The 19724-nt window shown below is 40.1% G+C and overlaps 1 protein-coding gene across 1 annotated transcript in view; it reads right to left on the bottom strand.

Moving 5' to 3' along the window:
* The window catches only part of DOP1A (DOP1 leucine zipper like protein A), a 129505-nt gene extending 111641 nt beyond the window's left edge, over nt 1–17864 (bottom strand). The window contains exon 1 of the mRNA XM_052645494.1: nt 17829–17864. The gene's annotated coding sequence lies outside the window, so the exon portion shown is untranslated. The remainder of the gene's footprint in view (nt 1–17828) is intronic.
* Nucleotides 17865–19724: the final 1860 nt, after the last annotated feature.

Below are 19724 nucleotides of genomic sequence, written 5' to 3'. Positions count from 1 at the left end.
CACTCCCTTCAAACAGACTATATTCATAACGACTATTACATGCTTTAAAAGGCTTAAAAGACTCCCCTAAGAATACTTTTTAAAAAAAAAAACATGCTATATCCAATTATATTTTAAAAATTAGCTCAGTTTAAGCATTTTTATTAGGCATAACTACGTGATGTGGAAGATGCCATTCTAGCCCTTGTGAAAGGAAATCCACTAAGTATGATACTCCTACAGGTCTAATCTTTAAAAATTAATTAGGTACCAATGTCTGATTGAAGAAAATTTTGCAAAGAGCCTTCCTATACTTTATGCAGGGCTTCCCAAATGGTGCTCAGTTCAGTTCCGGCATGTTGACTGTTTGTGGCCCCATGGACTGCAGCACCCCAGGATTCCCCATCCAACTAGTGGTAAAGAAAACACCTGCCAACGCAGGAGACATAAGAGACTTGGGTTCAATTCCTGGGTTGGGAAGATCCTCTGGAGGAGGGCATGGCAACCCACTCCAGTATTCTTGCCTGAAGAATCCCACGGACTGAGGAGCCTGCGGGCTACAACCCACAGGGTCACAAAGAGTCGGACACGACTGAAGCAACTTAGCATGCACGCATACTTTCTGTGTATGTTTAGTTATATTTTTACTTTTGCTTTCAGTCTTTCAGTAAAAACTATAAAAATTAAAACTTTAAGATATGAAAAATCCCAGCATCCCATCAAAGTGAAAACAGGCAAATTTGATTTAATTTTGCTTTTTTTATAGATGTATACAAAAGTATACATCTGTTAAAAACATCTTTGAATTCTATAAAAGTGGTATATTAACGTTCCTTGTAGCTTTAAATCCTGTGAGTTTTATGACACATAAGCAGTGTGAAGAAAAGTAACTTAGAAAATAGAAAACTGTGAGCACATATTACAACTTAAAATGATCCATTCGTGAGCAGCTGGGATTCTATCGCGAGCATCACACTGTACACAGCTATAACAGTGACCATTAAACATATATCCTTGAGTTACAGATACCCATCCTGCCCCCAAAGCACGTGTTTATCTGGAAATAAACAGGGCCCACAGAGTATTCAAGATGAACATAATTATAGCAACTGACACGGACTTAGCAGTTAATTACTGCTACCTGTGGCAGGCACTTCACTAAGCTCTTTTCCATGAATTACCTCATGTAATCTTCACAACCAGTCCTTGAAGCATGCATGTTCATGGAACCATGTACAAATGAACACTGGTGTCTGAGGTTCCACAGAGAGTAAAAGGAGCAAACAGGAAGAACTCTGGCAGGCTGAATCTTGGATCTGGTCCTTAATCACTATCACTATCTTTCTGAAAAATTTTTTTAAACCATTTTACAACAATTATTTTACAATATTGTGATTTCTGCCAATTTCTGTATGGTTTATGCCATACATCAACAGAACTGGCATTAGGTATACATATGTCCCCCCTCCCATTCCCCTCCCCTCTGAACTACTTTGTAATCACAGCTCTTAATTCTTCTGCCTGGCATATCCAACCTCTCTTTTTAAAAAGCCTGTTCAGGCTATCTAGCCTTTCTTAACTCTTTAACTCCCCCCAATTTTAGAAATATTTTCTTTTCCTATTCCACTTATTTCTTAAAAAAAAAAAAAAAAACACAAAAACTATAATAATGTAATATAGTACAGGTACCTCTGTTGGTCCTTCTAGACCTTGACTTGAGCACTGGGACTAAAGCTCAACTCCGAATACTCCAACCCAGCTCATTGCTTGATCTTGACAGTATTGGGGTGAAATTAAACTACAAGGCTAAATGACTACAAATTCTGATATAAAAGGGTTTTGTCTTGGTTGTTACCTATAAAACAGTGATTCTAATTCATTAAATGACTACAATGGAAGAGGAACTATAATACAGTATATAGTATATGTATGTACCTATATGTACTATATATACAGTGTATACAACAACTATACATGGTATGTACAATCTACTTGCCTGAGAAAACAATTTCAAAGAAGTAAAAATACACTCTCAATTGGGAATAAATCTTAGAGGTGCTGAGTTTGAGTTTTGTGTCCAAAACCAGTACAGCTGTGGCTGTCCCCAAGTTAATGATATTCAGGGCTGCTGGATTCTGCTGAATCAGAAGTATGTTCTATTTTATAAACTCTATTAATTAAGCACCGAAAGGATGCTTTACAAGACCCAGTAAACACATTTATTTTGGTTCTCTTTTGTGAAAGGGAGATGTAAGTCCTTTGAGGGCTGTTAAGGAATTAACAGCTTACGGGCTGTTAAGTAAGGGAATAAAATGCTAGTTCAAAATGCTGGAAAATAAGTATTTCAGAGAAATTTCTCACATTTCCTTGAAACCTGTGGGCATCACTGACAATTCAATTATCTATGCCATTCTAGTTTAGTCATATCATATTTGTATTAAACATATCTATAGAAAAGAAATGGTTGTGTTGATAATTCAAAACTCAGAATCTCAAACAACCAAATTTTGCTCTGGGGACTTATCGTTTGCTTTTTTAAAAATATACCCTTTTAACGTTTAGCATTTGCTAATATTAAAATCTGCTGGATTTCTCTATTGATGGGGATGAGAGAGAGGAAGAAAGGGTAATTTTTTAGGTGGCAAGGGTAAGTCAGCCTGAGGGTAAATGTCAGAATAATACACTTGCCAAGGCAGAAGACGTAAGAGAGGCAGGTTTCATCCCTGTGTCGGGAAGATCCCCTTGTGGGCATGGCAATCCACTCTAGTACTCTTATCTGGAGAATCTCATGGATAGAGGAGGCTGCCAGGCTATAGTCCACAGGGTCACAAAGACGCAGACAAGACTGAAGCGACTTAGCATGCACACAAGAAAACACTGCTTGTTTTTTTATATATGAGAACAATAATGATAAAAATGAGAAGCTATTCACAATGATTTAAAAGAAAGATGTGAAACAAGATGGACACCTCAATAATCTTTACAGTTCAATTAAATCCATCATACTAAGTTAATCGATTATTTCAAATAAAATTTTTTTAAGTTAGTAATTAAATAAGAATGTTCTCAGCATTAAAAGTTAGTGAACAATATGCCAGTAATTAACTTTACAATTCAACTTTAAACTAGATTGGCTTCCATACAAATTAACATAAAAACAGTAAACTGTACATACTAAACAAATCTTTCTGTAATGTATTTAAACTTACGTGAGTATTGGTAAACAAATATTATAGCTTATAAAAAAAGATGTCATTTTTTTTCCCAACCGGAAAAAATCCTATGCAGTAAGGTTTATTTTCCTTTGTGAATTTTATTGAAACTGTTTCAAAAGTATGATCATGAAGAGTAAAACATACACTCATTAAGATGCAAATTTAACATATGCCTATGCATATAAAGGATAGGATCAAAGTATTACACAGGCACGAAGGTGCCAACTAATCATTTTACATACAGGGATTTACGAAAAGGCTCTTGTGTTACACACAAACGTGCGCGTGTCTGTGCACATCTGTTTGCACAAAGCTATGAAAGAATGGTGCTAGATAATAAGTAGCCTTGCAGGTATTAAATTCCTCAATCAGTAAAGGAAAGAGACTAAAACTACTCTGAAGGATATCAAGACACTTCACAGAGAAAAATGAGGTACTACCTTCAGCAGATTTGCCTTGTCTCTACACCTCTTCCACTATTTATTCCCTTTTATGTTTTAATGTTGAGGTAAAAGGCAGAACAACAGTATTACTAACATATATGAAAGAACAAAACCTTGCTGAGGTATTACTACTCTACAAGAGAATTAACTCTAAATACTTTGGTAAATTCTGAAGCACTAAAAAGAATCAGAGCCAAGATAAGATATTGCTTGATCTTTATTAAGAGTCTCTTCACAAAAATTTCCCTTGTGGCTCAGCTGGTAAAGAATCCGCCTGCAAAGTGGAAGAGCTGGGTTTGATCCCTGGGTTGGGAAGATACCCTGGAGAAGGGAAAGGCTACCCACTCCAGTATTCTGGACTGTACAGTCTATGGGGTCGCAAACAGTTGAACACGACTGGGCAACTTTCACTTTCATTTCACTTACAAAAACTAAGTATTCTCCAAAGCACTGATAAAATTATCAACCATTATTATTATTACTAGACTCTCCTTACTTTCAGTTTCACTATGTTGAATGTTTTCAGGATATCACTCCAATACAAGAACCCTGTCAAGCACTGCTAGTATTATTCTCTGAATGTCTTTTTTTTTTTTTTACTTTACTACTTAAGTAAAACAGCAGCAGCATCTTCCTAATCACACAAGCTCAAGCTTTGGCTTTATTCCCTATCCTTATATTCAAACCTATCAACAAATTCAGCTTTTTTTTTCTTCAGCTGAAGGTGACTGTGGTAGACAGTATCTTTCAGAATGGCCTTTTAACCATGCATGGCTCCTGAATAGTTTTCACTTGGACTATTACAATAACTATTTTTCACTACCTTCAGCTTTCTAAGAGCCAATTAATATACAGGAAAACACGGTTTCAGTATATTACTCCCTCCTGGAAGCTTAGAAAAATAAGTTTATAAACCATGAAAAGCACTTCAGTCCAGTACTCACTCGGCATGTAGGAAGTACTCTTATCACTGCTACAACTGTGGCATTCAATCACTTAGAAAGTTAATGCAAGCTCTTACTCATATGACTAAAGTCTTTTCATAAACTAGACCCATTCTTTCAATCTGATAATTCATTTTTCTATTCTAGATAAGCAAAACCTAGTGACAAGGATTCTTTGCTTGACCAAACTTTGGTCAGGGTTCGGAAGCTTCTCCTAGGCCCATCTGCGTCTGTTCTTGGAAAATGTACTTTTTGACTGCTATGTCAGTTTAACCAGAATCTCTCTCACCCTCAATAACCTGTCACCCACTGCTGGTCATCCTGGTCAGTCTGCAGCAAGAAGCCTGTTAGCTTGTGTGATTGGGAATATGCTGCTGCTGTTTTACTTCAGTTTAAAGTTAAAAAAAAAAAAAAAAAAAAAAAGATGTTCAGAGAATAATAATAATAGCAGTGCTTGACAGGGTTCTTGGAGTGATATCCTAAAAAAATTCAACATAGTGAAAGTAATCCCCTCTTACCCTTCATGTTTTCTCTTAAGAGAGGTTTTCCATTCTATGACCTCCAGCTACTCCTCAGCGATAAAGTCCCATGTTGAGAGTTGAAGCCAATTTCTCTCCTTCACTGTAAAAATCCCACTGCCTATGTGCTAAGTCAACAGTCGTGTCCGATTCTTTGTGAGGGTATGGACTGTAGCCCGCCAGGCTCCCCTGTCCAAGGGATTTCCCAGGCAAGAACACTGGAGGAGGTTGCCATTTCCTCCTCCAGGGGATCTGCCCGACCCAGGGACAGGACCCGTGTCTGTGATGTCTCCTGCACTGGCAGGCAGGTTCTTTACCACTAGTGCCACTGGGAAGCCCCAAATCTCACTGCAGTTGCCCCCATATCTATGATGATGAGCCTGAATAAAGCTGGCCTTACCATTTTAACAAGTATCATTGAATATTTTTTCTTTAACACTAGTCAACTGTTCAAGACTTGCTCCCTCCCACCTTGGTGGTTTTATAATATGATATTTCTTCTCTGGATAGGTCATGTGCACCTTTTCATCACCTAAAATTTTTCTATCAAACTATATTCAAAATGCTATGACTACACGATACCTTCTGATCTAACCCTTCTGACCTGGCTCATTCTTTAATCAGCATCATTTGTTGATATCTGGAAACATGGCTTACATTACAATACAGTATTTAAAAATGCACCTGTGCTACATTTCAAAAAGCTTAATGTCATTTTTTCAATTGTGGTAAAAATGCATAAAATTTATCATTGTAATGGTTTTTAAGACTACAGTTTAGTGTTGTTAAGAATATTTGAACTGTGCAATTTATCTTCAAAATTTTTCATCTTGCATAACTGCAACTCTATACCAATTAAACAACTTTTCTCTCAAGATCATCTGACCAAGGTTTATTTTGAGGCCTTCTGTTCTATTCCACTGGTTTCCAGTCTGTCTTTATGCCAGTATCACACTGTTTTGATTACTCTAGCTTTGTAATATGTTATAACGTCTTTTTAAAAAACTCCTTTTGCCTGAAACACTGAATCACAACTTAACCTGGCTAGTACCTACTCATGGAGAAGGCGATGGCACCCTACTCCAGTACTCTTGCCTGGAAAATCCCATGAACGGAGGAGCCTGGTAGGCTGCAGTCCATGGGGTCGCTAAGAGTCGAATATGACTGAGTGACTTCACTTTCACTTTTCACTTTCCTGTATTGGAGAAGGAAATGACAACCCACTCCAGTGTTCTTGCCTGGAGAATCCCAGGGACGGGGGAGCCTGATGGGCTGCTGTCTATGGGGTCACACAGAGTCGAACACGACTGAAGCGACTTAGCAGCACCAGCAGCAGTACCTACTCACTCTTCAGGCCTCAGATTTTACCCTCTTTGGAAAGTCTTCCCTGACCGTTACATCTCTCCAACATTCAAATACACCATTCCTTCCTGTGGACTCCAACTACACACTGTATCTCCTCTATTATAGAACTTACTTTGTTTCACTGTAATTAAACTGTGACTCCCAGGGATGTTAATCCCTTTAATACGGTCTTTACCTATCATTTTAGCTTTTCCATTGCCAGCTCCAAGCAATGCTTGACCTATAGTAAATAACGAATAAATATTAAAAACTGAATGATAGTAGAATATACTCAAGTGGTAAAAAGAATAAGTCTAATTGATTTAGAAAATGTTCCCAAAATATATCAACTAAAAAAAATCAAAGTGCAGAATAGATAGTGTTTACAGAATGCTCTTGGTTGCTCAGTCACATCTGACTCTTTGCCACCCCGTGGACGATAGCCTGCTAGGCTCCTCTGTCAATGGGATTCTCCAGGCAAAAATACTGGAGTGGGTCCCAACCTAGGGATCAAACCTGGGTCTTTTATTTCTCCTGAATTGGCAGCTGGGTTCTAAACCACTTGAGCCACCTGGGAAGTGTGCCCTGCTACAAATATACTTAACAGGAAATGCACTCCAGTCCTATCTGTTCTGTCGTCACTCAAAAACTGCCAAGACTTGGTCAGAACAGAAAAACACATGATAGGCGGAATCTTTACTGTTTCAGCCACCAGGAAAACCTGTTTATATAGCATGCTTCAATTTACACACACACACACACACACACCCCAATGGGAAATATATATTCAAATAATCTGCATACATTTGACACAGCTTTGAAAGAACATATAAGAAAATAGTAAAGCTGATTATTTCCTGGAGGTCACACAGGAACTTGGGTGGATGGGGGCCAGGGAGAGGAAGACTTTTCACTGTATACTTTTTAAATACTTTTAAAATCATATGATTTATTCCCTATGTGTGGCATTAAATACGCTTAATTTTTAAAAAGGTACATGAATGAATAAAATCCCGGAGAAACATCAAAGAGCAGCTATGTGGTATGTGGCATTTTTACCCTCCTTAATCTCATAAGAAATAAGAAAATCAAAATGAACAGACTCTGCATCTTCAGTGTTACACGTGAATCTAGGGTCATCCCATCATTACCAAAGAACCACAGAGACTACGAATTTTGTTGAAAAGTACTTGCTCTGTTCAGTAATCTTCAAGTAGCATTTTAAGTTAATTTTGAGCATTTGTTCTAAAAGCACAGCCATCTAAGAGTAAGCATGTACCACTTATCACTCAGCAACATGTTCGCACACTAGCTTTACAAGACGTGGTGGCCAGCTTCCAACATGGCCGCAACGATCTTCAAGCTCTTGTGCAGTCTCCTCCCACCGCTGGCCTGCATGAACAATAAATAGAACACTGCAGAAGTGAAAAATCAGGCCATAAAGGACACTCAGGCTTCTACCTTGATGTCTCCTGGATCACTTATTCTGGGGCAGGCTGACCTTTATGCCAAGAGGACATTCAAGCAGCCCTGTGGGGAGGCCACCGTGGGGAAGAACTGAGGCTTCCCTTCAACAAGCAAAAAGAACTTCCCAGTGTGTCGCTGAACCACTTTGGAAGGCCAATTAAAGCTTTAGATGACTGCAAACCTTTAAATGACTGGTTCTCAAACCAGAACCTCAGAGACAAGTCATTCCCTTATCCCTCCTGAGATTTATATTGTTCTTTTAAATCACTACATTTTGAGATAATGTTATGTAGCAACAGAAAACTAAAGTTTATTCTCAAATTAAAAAATTTCTTTTTAAAATCACAACCTCTGTTAACTTAGGACATTTTAAAAAGTAGTTATTAGGTCACATAAAATAGGCAGCCTCAAATTATAGAATCAGGTAGGCTTGGAGAATAGTGCTTTGAAAACAGATTCCCAGTAAAATGCCAGTTGCCGTTTAAAAAAATGTTGCTAGGACCCCTCATTCAGGTGAACTCTTGACTAAATCTGGTGGTAACACTTATGGAACTGTGGTTTACAATATGGAAGTTACTTAAATATTTATTTTTATTCCAAAAGGACAGACATTTTAACTTTAAAGAAAGTACTATATTTCATTTTTTTCCTCAGGAGAAAAAAATCTGTCAGGAAACTTTAAAACTTTTTTAAGATTTAAAAAAATCTGTCAGGAGACACACTGTTAACATCATTAAATGACCTTACTACCCAAGGCAATCTATAGAGTCAATGCAATCCCTATCACAATACCAATGGCATTTTTTACAGAACTAAAGCAAATAATTCAAAAGTTTGTATGGAAACACAGAAGACCCTGAATAGCCAAAACACTCTTGGGAAAGAACTGAGCTAGAGGAATCATGCTCCCTGACTTTATACTATACTACAAAGATACAGTCATCAAAACAGTATGTTACTGGTATAAAATAGACACCTAGATCAATGGAATGGAACTGAGAGCCCAGAAATAAACCTATGCATTTATAGTCAATTAATCTATAACAAAAGAAGCAATAACATACAATGGAGAAAAGACAATCTTTTCAAGAAGTGGTGTTTGGGAAACTGGACAGCTATATGGAAAAGAAAAAAAATTAGAACATTCTCTTAACACCATATATAAAAATAAACTCAAAATGGGTTAAAGACCTAAATGTAAGACTGGAAACCATAAAACTCCTAGAGGAGAATCTAGGCAGGACATTCTTTGACATAAACTGTAGAAATATTTTTTTCATCTGTCTCCTAAAGCAAAAGAACCAAAAGCAGAAATAAACAAATGGGACCTAGTGAAACTGAAAAGCTTTTGCACAGCAAAGGAAACCATCCACAAAATGAAGACAAACTATGGACGGGGAGAAATTATTTGTAAACGATACACCTGATAAGGAGTTAACATCCAACACATATCAACTGCTCGTATGACATCAAGAAAAAACCACACAGTTAAAAAATGGGCAGAAGAACTGAATAGACATTTTTCCAAAGAGGAAATGCAGATGGTCGACAGGCACATGAAAAGATGTTCAACGCTGCTAATCATCAGGGAAATGAAGATCAAAACCACAATGAGATTATCACTTCACTCCTGTAAAAATCACTTTCATCAAAAAGAACACAAATAATAAACACTGGTGAGGATATGGAGAAAAGGGAACCCTTACTCACTGTTGGTGGGAATGTAAATCTGTGCGGCCACTATGGACAACAGAATGGAGGGTTCTCAAGAAACTAAAAATAGAACTACCATCAGTTCAGTTCAGTTCAGTCGCTCCATATGACCCAGCAATTCCACTCCTGTATGTATCTTCAAGAAACAAAACCACTGATTCAAAAAGATACATGTACCCCAATGTTCATAACAGCATTTACAACTGCCAAGATGTGGAAGCAACCTAAGTGCTCATCAACAGGTGAATGGTTAAAGAAGAAAGAAGAGTGTTATTTGCTCAGTCATGTCTGACTGTTTGTGACCCCACAGACTGTAACCTGAAAGGTTCTTCTGTCCATGGAATTCTCCAGGCAAGAATATTGAAGTGAGTAGCCATTACCTTCTTCAGGGGATCTTTCCCATCTAGGAATCAAACCCATGTCTCTTGCATTATAGACAGACTTTCTACCACCTGAGTCTCTAGGAAAGCCCTGGTTAAAGAAGATGTGGTATATATACACAATGGAGTATTACTCAGCCATAAAAGAGAATGAAATTTTACCATCTGCAGCAACATGGATGGATTTGGAGGGTGCTGGGCTAAGTGAAACAAGTCACAGAAAGACAGTACTATGTAGCACTTACATGTGGAATCTATGTAACACAACAAACTAATGACTATAGCAAAAAAGAAGTCAACTCACAGATAACAGAGAACTAATGGTTACCAGTCGGGAGAGGAGGAGGGCAGTGGCAATACAGGCAGAGGCAGGAAATTTAAGAGGTACAAACTAGTATGTATGGCATAATCAACAAGGATTTATTGTACAATATGTAGAATATATTAAATATTTTTAAATAACTATAAATGGAATATAACTTTTAAAAATTGTGATTCACTATATCATGCACCTGTAACTTATATAATTGTGATTCACTATATCATGCACCTGTAACTTATATAATATTGTACATCAACACTACTTCAATAAAATATAGAAATAAATACAAAAAAATTGAGACACACTGTAAGACATGATAAGCATGTATGAAAAGCCACTGGGTCAAGTGATAACTCAGCATCATGCTGAATATAAGCAAAAAGTCTAACTGCAGACTGGGGCGGCATCTGTGGTATAAAAACATACAGAGTTCCAGGGAATTCCCTGGCGGCCCAGTGATTAGGGCTCTGTACTTCCACTGCAAGGGGCACGGTTTGATCGCTGCTTGGGGAACTAAGACGCTGCATGCTATGCAATGCAGCCAAAAAATGAATAAATAAAACCAAAATAACCAAAACTCCAGCCACCTGGAAAATAGGATTGATGGCAGTAACACATGTCTTGAGAGCTGAAGGTAGCTTGGCTGATATTTCACAGTACCTTTCATAACATAACAGCACAAACAAAACCACCTGGAAATACAAGTGTACAATGGAGCTGACATGCTTAATGGAGTTTATGTATATAATGCAAAGGACCAAGCCTGGTGCGCTTTTGTAGATTTTCAGACTATAGTCAACTGTCACTTTAAAATGATAACAGTGTATCTATACTGCTTCTATTACGCTGCTTAATTTTATAGTACAGACACAGAAAAGAAACTTCCTGCTTGGGTGAAGGCTCTTTTATGAAATAAAAATATTCATCCAAAGTGCTCTTGTCTTATTTTCAAATTGACGTTGTACTTCAGAACTTTGGATTAACAGTGATCTGACCCCTGACTGAGCACCAAGTTATTGTTCTGATAAGCCTAGTATCACCAGTCAGGTAAAGTAGTTTTCGGAAAACAGTAGTACCAAACTAAATAAGTCTATTCTCCTGAATTCGTTGTTCATGAACACAAAACACTGGCAATTTAAACACTGAGCGCGTCACACACATCTATGCCGCCACATAACCTCACCTGTTGAGATGCACAGTGTCCTCTACAGAACAAGAGCAGGGAATTCCTTTCCTTGCCTCTTCATGTAAAACTCCATACAAGAGGAGGCTTTCTCATTACCTCAGAAGAAGAGAGGCTGGAAATGTCTTCTGCAGGATGGACATATAAAGCTACAGCTCAAACAAGGAAACTGACGAGAGAAAGCAGCGGAGGAGACCGCAGCCTAGTACAAGCTTATTCTCTCATCTATTCTTACAGGAGTTTTGCCAGACAAACGCATTATTAACGTTTCATCACTCCTCAATCAACAATCATCAGTTTGTCGTGTAAAACGCTTTCATGGTGGTGGTGCTTAGTTGCTAAGTAGTGTCCAGCTCTTCTGCGACCCCATGGACTGTGGCCTACCAGGCTCCTCTGTTTGCGGGATTTCCCAGGCAGGAATACTAGAGTTGGTCGCCATTTTCTTCTCCAGGGGATCTCCTCAACCAGGGATAGAACCCATGTTTCCTGTATTAGCAGGCAGATTCTTTACCACTGAGCTACTAGGGAGGCACCATAAAGGGCTTTAACTGGTTTTAAATTGACATTTATCTCTCTCTATTCAAAGGTTTAGCCTAAAGCTAATGTACCATATTAACAAAAAGGTATTTCATTTATAAAATTAACATTACTAACATAAAGACTTTTTTTAAGAAAACTGACATCTAATTCAAGTATGATCACGATTAACTTTAAAAACACAATACAAAGACAAAACTAAGTGCACCTTTTAACTTGCAATTGAGGCTTTATTTTCCAATTCTTTCACCAATAAAATTCTAAGGGATTCTCAGGCCCTTAATCCAGTATCTCCCCAATTTTGCCCACCAATCAGAAGGGAGAAGATTTTATGGTGCCCAAGGACAGGGTTAAATGACACTGAATCAGGTGAGGAAGTCATTCTCCCTTCCTTCTTTTTCAGCTCCTCTGACTACTTCAGGATGTCTCAGATACCTGTTTTTTATTTATGGTGGTTACTTCAAGTTTCCTTTATAAATTATGTTAATTCCACTGATAAATATGAAATAAGTATACAGAAAGTATTCACTGGAAGGGATGATGCTAAAGCTCCAATACTCTGGCCTTTTGATGTAAACAACTGACTCATTGGAAAAGACCTGGATGCTGGGAAAGCCTGAAGGCAAAAGGAGAAGAGGGTGGCAGAGGATGAGACGGTTAGTAGCTATCACTGACTCAACAGACGTGAATTTGAGCAAACTCCAGGAGACAGTGGAGGACAAAGAAGCCTGGCGTGCTGCCATCCATGGGGTCACAAAGAGTCAGACAGACTTAACCACTGAACAACACAACAAATACAGGATGTATGCAGACCTGGGTCAAAAGTTTGAAGACGATGTTAAGAATGATTTAATCAAGTTTGAGAAATACCACACTTATCCATTTGGTCAACAAATATAAGTGCTTACTATAAGCATGCCATTGGTTTTGCCATCATGAGGGATAGAAAAAAATGTTCAAAGAAATGTAAATCTGAAAGTCAGAAAGAAGGCAAAAAAGATTCACAAAGTGGCACTTGAGCTAGAACTTAATAGTTATGATTTACACATGTAGAAACAGGGAGAAATTCAAAGAGAACAAAGACATAACAATTCAGGCCTGAGTGGTGGGTGACATGTTCCAAATCTTGATTGTGGTGGTGGTTACATGAGTGTGTATGTAATGTACACATAAAAGAAGTGCACATTATTACATGTAAATTTTTCCTTGGTAAGTGAGATACTGTATCTTTGACCTATGCAATGAACAGTCATTGAGGCTTCAGGCTTGGATATTTTGGGGAAGGGGAGGTAAACACAATACAAGAAGGGAAATCCCAATTTGGCGAAGGGGATCAAAAGTACTCACTTGCATATAATACATTTTCAATAAAAGCTGTACACAAAAATAGCAGTCCATACTTCCACAGTACGTAAACCAAGAACTTGCAGATGTAAAGGCTGGATTTAGAAAAGGCAGAGGAACTAGAGATCAAATTGCCAACATCTGCTGGACCACAGAAAAAGCAAGAGAATTCCCCAAAAACATCTGCTTCATTGACTACTAAAGCTTTTGACTGTGTGGATCACAACAAACTGTGGAAAATTCTTAAAGAGATGGGAATACCAGACCGCCTTACCAACCTGCTGAGAAATCTGTATGCAGGTCAAGAAGCAACAGTCAGAACCGGATATGGAACAACAGACTGGTTCCAAGTCGGGAAAGGAGCACATCAAGGCTGTATTTTGTCACCCTGCTTATTTAATTTACATGCAGAGTATATCATGAGAAATGCCGGGCTGGATGAATCACAAGCTGGATCAAAACTGTGGGGAGAAATATCAATAACCTCAGATAAGCAGATGACACCACCCTAACGGCAGAAAGCGAAGAGGAACTAAAAATAAAAAGCCTCTTGATGAAGGTAAAAGACGAAAAGTACAAAAGCTGGCTTAAAACTCAACATTCAAAAAACTAAGATTATGGCATCTGGTCCCATCACTTCATGGCAAACAGATGGGGAAAAAGTGGAAACAGTGACAGACTTTATTTTCTTGGTCTCTGAAATCACTGTGGACAGTGACTGCAGCCACGAAATTAAAAGAGGCTTGCTCCTTGAAAGAATATCTATGACAAATCTAGGTAATGCATTAAAAAGCAGAGATATCACTTTGCCAACAAAGGTCCGTCTAGTCAAAGCTATGGTTTTTCCAGTGGTCATGTATGGATGTGAGAGCTGGACCAGAGAAGGCTGAATGCTGAAGAACTGATGCTTGCGAACTACGGTGCCAGAGAAGACTCTTGAGTCTCTTGGACTGCACGGAGATCAAACCAGTCAATCGTAAAGGAAATCAGTCCTGAAGATTCATCGGAAGGACTAATGCTGAAGCTGAAGCTCCAGTACTTTGGCCACCTGATGCAAAGAGCTGATTCACTGGAAAAGATCCTGACGCTGGGAAAGACTGAAGGCAGGAAAAGAAGGTGGCGACCGAAGATGAGCTGGTTGGATGGCATCACTGACTCAATGGACATGAGTTTGAGCAAATTCTGGGACATACTGAAGGACAGGGAAACCTGTTGTGCTACAATGCAGTCCTTGGGGTCACAAAGAGACAGACTTGACTGAGCGAGTGAACAACAACTACTACTTCTACTTAAGAGTTTCTTCTCAGAAAGGGAACTTACAAAAATTAGGACATGCCTATTAAATGCACTGTGCCTCATCCCCTCAAACAAAAGAGCGCATTAACATATTAACAGTACTCACCCCTAACAAACTAACAATGGACAGAAGCAGCCATACTAGTTGCGTGCTGCTGACACCAGACAGAATTTAGCAACATAATTGCAGATTGTATTCAACACTTACATCTTGTTCCTAAGCAATTTAGAAATAACCCTCTTAGAGTTTACATTGTAACCTTTAACTTTTTCCAGAGATCTAGCTCTCAAAATTATTTAGTTATTAAGTACATTTCATGTGGTTTTGGTCACATTTCATAGTTTTTAAGAATACGTACTAGAAAGGGTAATCATAGTAAAAACAATGCCATTATCAACAAGGCTTTACTTATCAAAACTTTATAATGCCACTTTTAATAAGATCAATAACTTAACCATAAAATCAAATTCCAAAATGAGGTAATTATAGTTATAGAGAAGCATCAAGAGGCCAGAAAAAAGAAGATGCCCTTCTGTCATAAATCAATGCATTAAAGCTCACAGTAACCTATGTGAATCCTTGTTACAGTACTAAGGTAAACAGAAGCCTTTTGGTCTAGTGAGTTGGGATTTGACCTGCATGCTCTCGCAAGCTTAAGCTGAAGGCCACAGAAGCATATAATGTAGGAAATTTTAGAGATGAAGGGGACTCTGCTCAACTACAGTAATTCTCAAATGGGTATTCTACGTAATTATACTCCAGGAGATGTAAACATGTTGGCCATGATAAAAGCCACCCTCTGGCCACCTAAGTTTGAGAAATGCTTCGATAACCTTTCCCTGGAAGCTTCCACCCTGGAAGTTTATGTGTGTATTAGCACAGCAGAGCTAGGAGTCTTGCGGTTCTAAGAAGTCTTGTGGTTAAAAGCAAATGAAACGTTAAGCCTGATTTAAACCAATGTCCTTCCATACTGAGTTTGCCTGGTGGCTCACAAGCTAAAGAATCTGCCTGTGGTGCAGAAGAAACAGGTTTGATCCGTGAGGTGGGAAGATCCTCTGGCGGAGGGCATGGCAATCCACTCCAGCATTCTTGCCTGTAGAATCCCTAAGGACAGACGAGCCTGGCGGGCCACAGTCCAGGGGGTTGCAAAGGTTCAGACACGACTGAGCAGCTAAGTACGGGACATGCACGCTCCCATTTTATTTGCTACAGAACTCTGTTTGGAGGCAGTAAGAGTATTAACGGATTCAGAAGAGTGTTAAGGGAAAACAGTTTGGAAAACTCTGATTCTATGAAATTCTCTTAGATGGCAAAACTGAGGCCTAGAGAGATAACACCCGGTCAGCAGAACAAAGGTCTTGAATGAAATCTCTCCTTCCCAGGCCACAGAGTTCTTTCCCGTAGTTTAACTACCAAATAGGACTTCTTTGACTGCATATACTCAAACATTTAATTCTGTCTGCCCGCAATGGAGGAGATCGAACCGGGTTCGATCCCTCCATCGGGAAGATCCATGGAGAAGGAAATGGCAACCCACTCCAGTACTCTTGCCTGGAAAATTCCAGGGACTGAGGAGCCTGATAGGCTACAGTCCATGGGGTCGCAAAGAGTCGGACACGACTGAGCGACTTCCCTTTCACTTTATATTTACATTTTGGTTACACTATTACATTTCCAACCCACTCCAGTACTCTTGCCTGGAAAATCCCATAGACCGAGGAGCCTGGTAGGCTGCAGTCCATGGGGTCGCTAAGAGTCAGACAGGACTGAGCGACTTCTCTTTCACTTTTCACCTTCATGCATTGGAGAAGAAAATGGCAACCCACTCCAGTGTTCTTGCCTGGAGAATCCCTGGGATGTGGGAGCCTGGTGAGCTGCCGTCTCTGGGGTCGCACAGAATTGGACAGGACTGAAGCGACTTAGCAGCAGCAGCAGCATTACATTTCCAGGTTTGTGTATTAAGTTAGATATTTTTACTTCTTACAATCTAGTCTCTGGCTCCTAATAATCAGGGTCATCCGGAGATCTGCTATTGTTTACTAAATTCTGGGGAATGATTTAGTTCTGAGCAGCTGAAAGTAATCATTTTAAAAGAAAGTATTTGTATTACAACTGGTTTTAATTTACTCTAGTTGTAACTTCTGTCAGCTCAAGGAAATCGCCGTTGTTTATCAGGTGAACAGTCAGCACATAAAACTGACATGTAATGAACAGCAAAACACAAGACATAATGTCTACATCAAGACAGCCAACAACATCAAAACTGAGGGATCTTTGTCTTTCTACAGTTCAGGGCTTACTCGTCAGGCAAAAACTTCAGTTTCCTATCTTTTTTGTATTTATTTTAAAAAATGTTTTGACTGCTTTACAGTCTCCAAATCAGATTCTTCCCATCTTTCTTTCTCAAACCCTACAGAACTCTGAAAGTGCAGGAATAACCAAAACACAATGTACTTGGCTTTAAAAGAGTAGTTGTGCGCTACTCCCCTTCCCTCCCCTGGGTAGGCGAGAATGAAGGAAAACTAACAAGTGACTATTGTTATGGTGCAACTTTAAAAGGCTTGGGAATCAAAGGTGATGCCTATTAACAACTTCCTTATGACTAATGTGACTTCCTCTAATAAACTTCTACACCCCTTTCCAGCCCCCACCCCCTACATGGACTATTAACCGGGGCGGGCATTCTCGTCTCTTCAATCATGAACCCCCCTAGATGCAAGACAGTATGATGATGCCTCGATTCCAACAAAGAAGTGAGTCCGCGCGATCTGCTCACACAGGTGCGACCGCCGCCCCAACCCCGCGTACCGCGCGCCCCCTGCGCAGGAGGCTCGGCCCGGCCACCCGACGCCCCGGCCCCGCCTCCGGCCCCCGGGGCCCCGGCCCGCCCTCGCGCCGCCGCCGCCGCCGCCGCCCGGCCCCGGCCCGCCAGTCCCGCCTTCCTGGAAACCGCGGGGCGGCCGGCCGGCGGGTTTCGCGGCTTCCAGGCGGGGCTCGGGCGGCAACACCCCCGACGCTACCGCAGGCGGACCCACCGGGCGTCCCAGCGGCTCAGGGACGAGCCGGGCCGAGGAGGCCGCTCCGGGCCGGAGGCCACGGCCTCGCAGCCGCGCTGGGGGAGGCGGGGCGGGGACGCTGTTACCTGCCGGGGGCTCGGCCGCTCCTGCCGGCGCCGCTCTCCTGGCAACCGCGGCAGCGACACGGAGGTCGGGAGCCAGACGGCCTAGTGACAGCTCCCAGTGTGCACCGCGCCCGCGCCCACGCCGGCGTCGACGTCCGCGGCCCTCCATCCCCGCCCCCGGTCCGTTCCTCGCCTCCCGGCGCTCGCTGTCGCCGCAGCGCCCTCAAGCGGACCGTCGCGGAAGCGGTCCATCGCCACCAGTGAACGGAGTAGACCTGTAGCCGGTGCTTTCCGTTCGCCGGTGCCAGCCTCATCAGGATGGATGGAGAGATGGAAGGGATGCTAGGAGTTGGCAATAGCTTTTAAATATTCTTCAAGTAATGATTTAAGTGTTTATTTAAATTGTTTAACTGATTCCTCAATATTTCATGTGAGGACCTCGAAACCTAGAGAGGTTAAAAGACTTGGGAAGTTAGAAAACAAACAGTTGCTATCATATTAGGAGCTCTTCTGATTGCAGAACTCGAGAATCACATAGTTACAAGGAGAACTGCACCCTGGTGCCTAAAGTGTAGGGTCAAAAGGTTTCTTTTGCAAATGTGTGACTATATATCAAATATAACAATTCTTAAAAATAATCAAACATCAATTGTGAAGAGAATGCTACATTAAGAATGTTACATAGGGAATTCCCAGGTGGTACAGTGCCTAGGATTCTGCACTTTTACTGCAGTGATCCAGGTTCAAGCCCTGGTCTAGCAACTAAGATCCTGCAAGAGGCCCAGTGCACACACACACACACACACACACACACACACAACAGAAAAGAAAAGAAAAAGAAAGAATGTTACATATTTCAATATATGTTACTACTTGAGCACTTAATAGCCTTGAACATTAAAGGTACAAGATAGGAGGAGCCAAAATAGTGGAGAAAAATAATAAATTAGTATAGCATATATATATATATATATAAGGAAGAGAAAAGAATTTTGTTTAAGCCACATTGATGACCATAACCTCGGAGAGACAGATTCAAGAAGCACTTGAATTATATTCCACTGGACTACAAAATGGGGGTGGGTTATAAAGGCAGAAGGCCTCCAAATCATAAGATATTTGTCAATAATTAGGATTGGAGCTGGCAAAAAGGGTGCTTGTTACCTGAGGGTTGACTGAAGTCTGAAATGGTTACATAGTTACAAGAGGAGAGCTTGAGACTATAAAGTTGCAACTGGCAGCTGCTAGCAGCAAGGCTTAGGTGTCCTTGGATGTGATACAGTTCAGAAAATTTCTCAGTAATACAAGCACATGTCTGAAACCATGTCCATGGTGGCCACCTGGCTCCCTTTGGAATGTCTGAACCACAAATCCTCAATTTTTTAATGCATTTTTTACTTTAATGGTTGACATAGATGTATGATGCTTTTTTTTTTGTCTATACCAGTTAGCACTTGGGATCTTAGTTCCCTGCCTAGGGATTGAACCTGTGCTCACTGCAGTGGAAGCACAGTCTTAATGACTGGATAGCCAGGGATATCCCCAGTGCATATTTAATAGGCCACAAATAGGCTGTTTTGGTCAGCCTAAAGTTCCAGTTAAATCTTGTATAAGCCAGCATGTTTCTTAATATATGAAATTTTCTTCCATCAAAACCATCGTCTTTTGTCATCACTGAGATGAAATAGCAGTAAACTTCTTTTAACTGCTGTTACCTTCATCCATAATTTTGAATTATTCTGATGGATACAGGAATTTGTGAGGCAAAACAATAAACTTTAATATCTTCAAATATGGATTTTAGGAAAAAATGTCATAAACTAGTATCAGAATATGACTTTATTATTTGCTTACAAAATATTCAAATTAACATGTTCAGTGTGTAATAATTATGACTTCAAAATGATAAAATGGAAA

The sequence above is a fragment of the Budorcas taxicolor genome, chromosome 9 (genome assembly GCF_023091745.1).
Source record: "Budorcas taxicolor isolate Tak-1 chromosome 9, Takin1.1, whole genome shotgun sequence".
In the NCBI taxonomy this organism is placed as follows: Eukaryota; Metazoa; Chordata; class Mammalia; order Artiodactyla; family Bovidae; genus Budorcas; species Budorcas taxicolor.
This window is presented reverse-complemented; position numbering and strand designations above follow the sequence as displayed.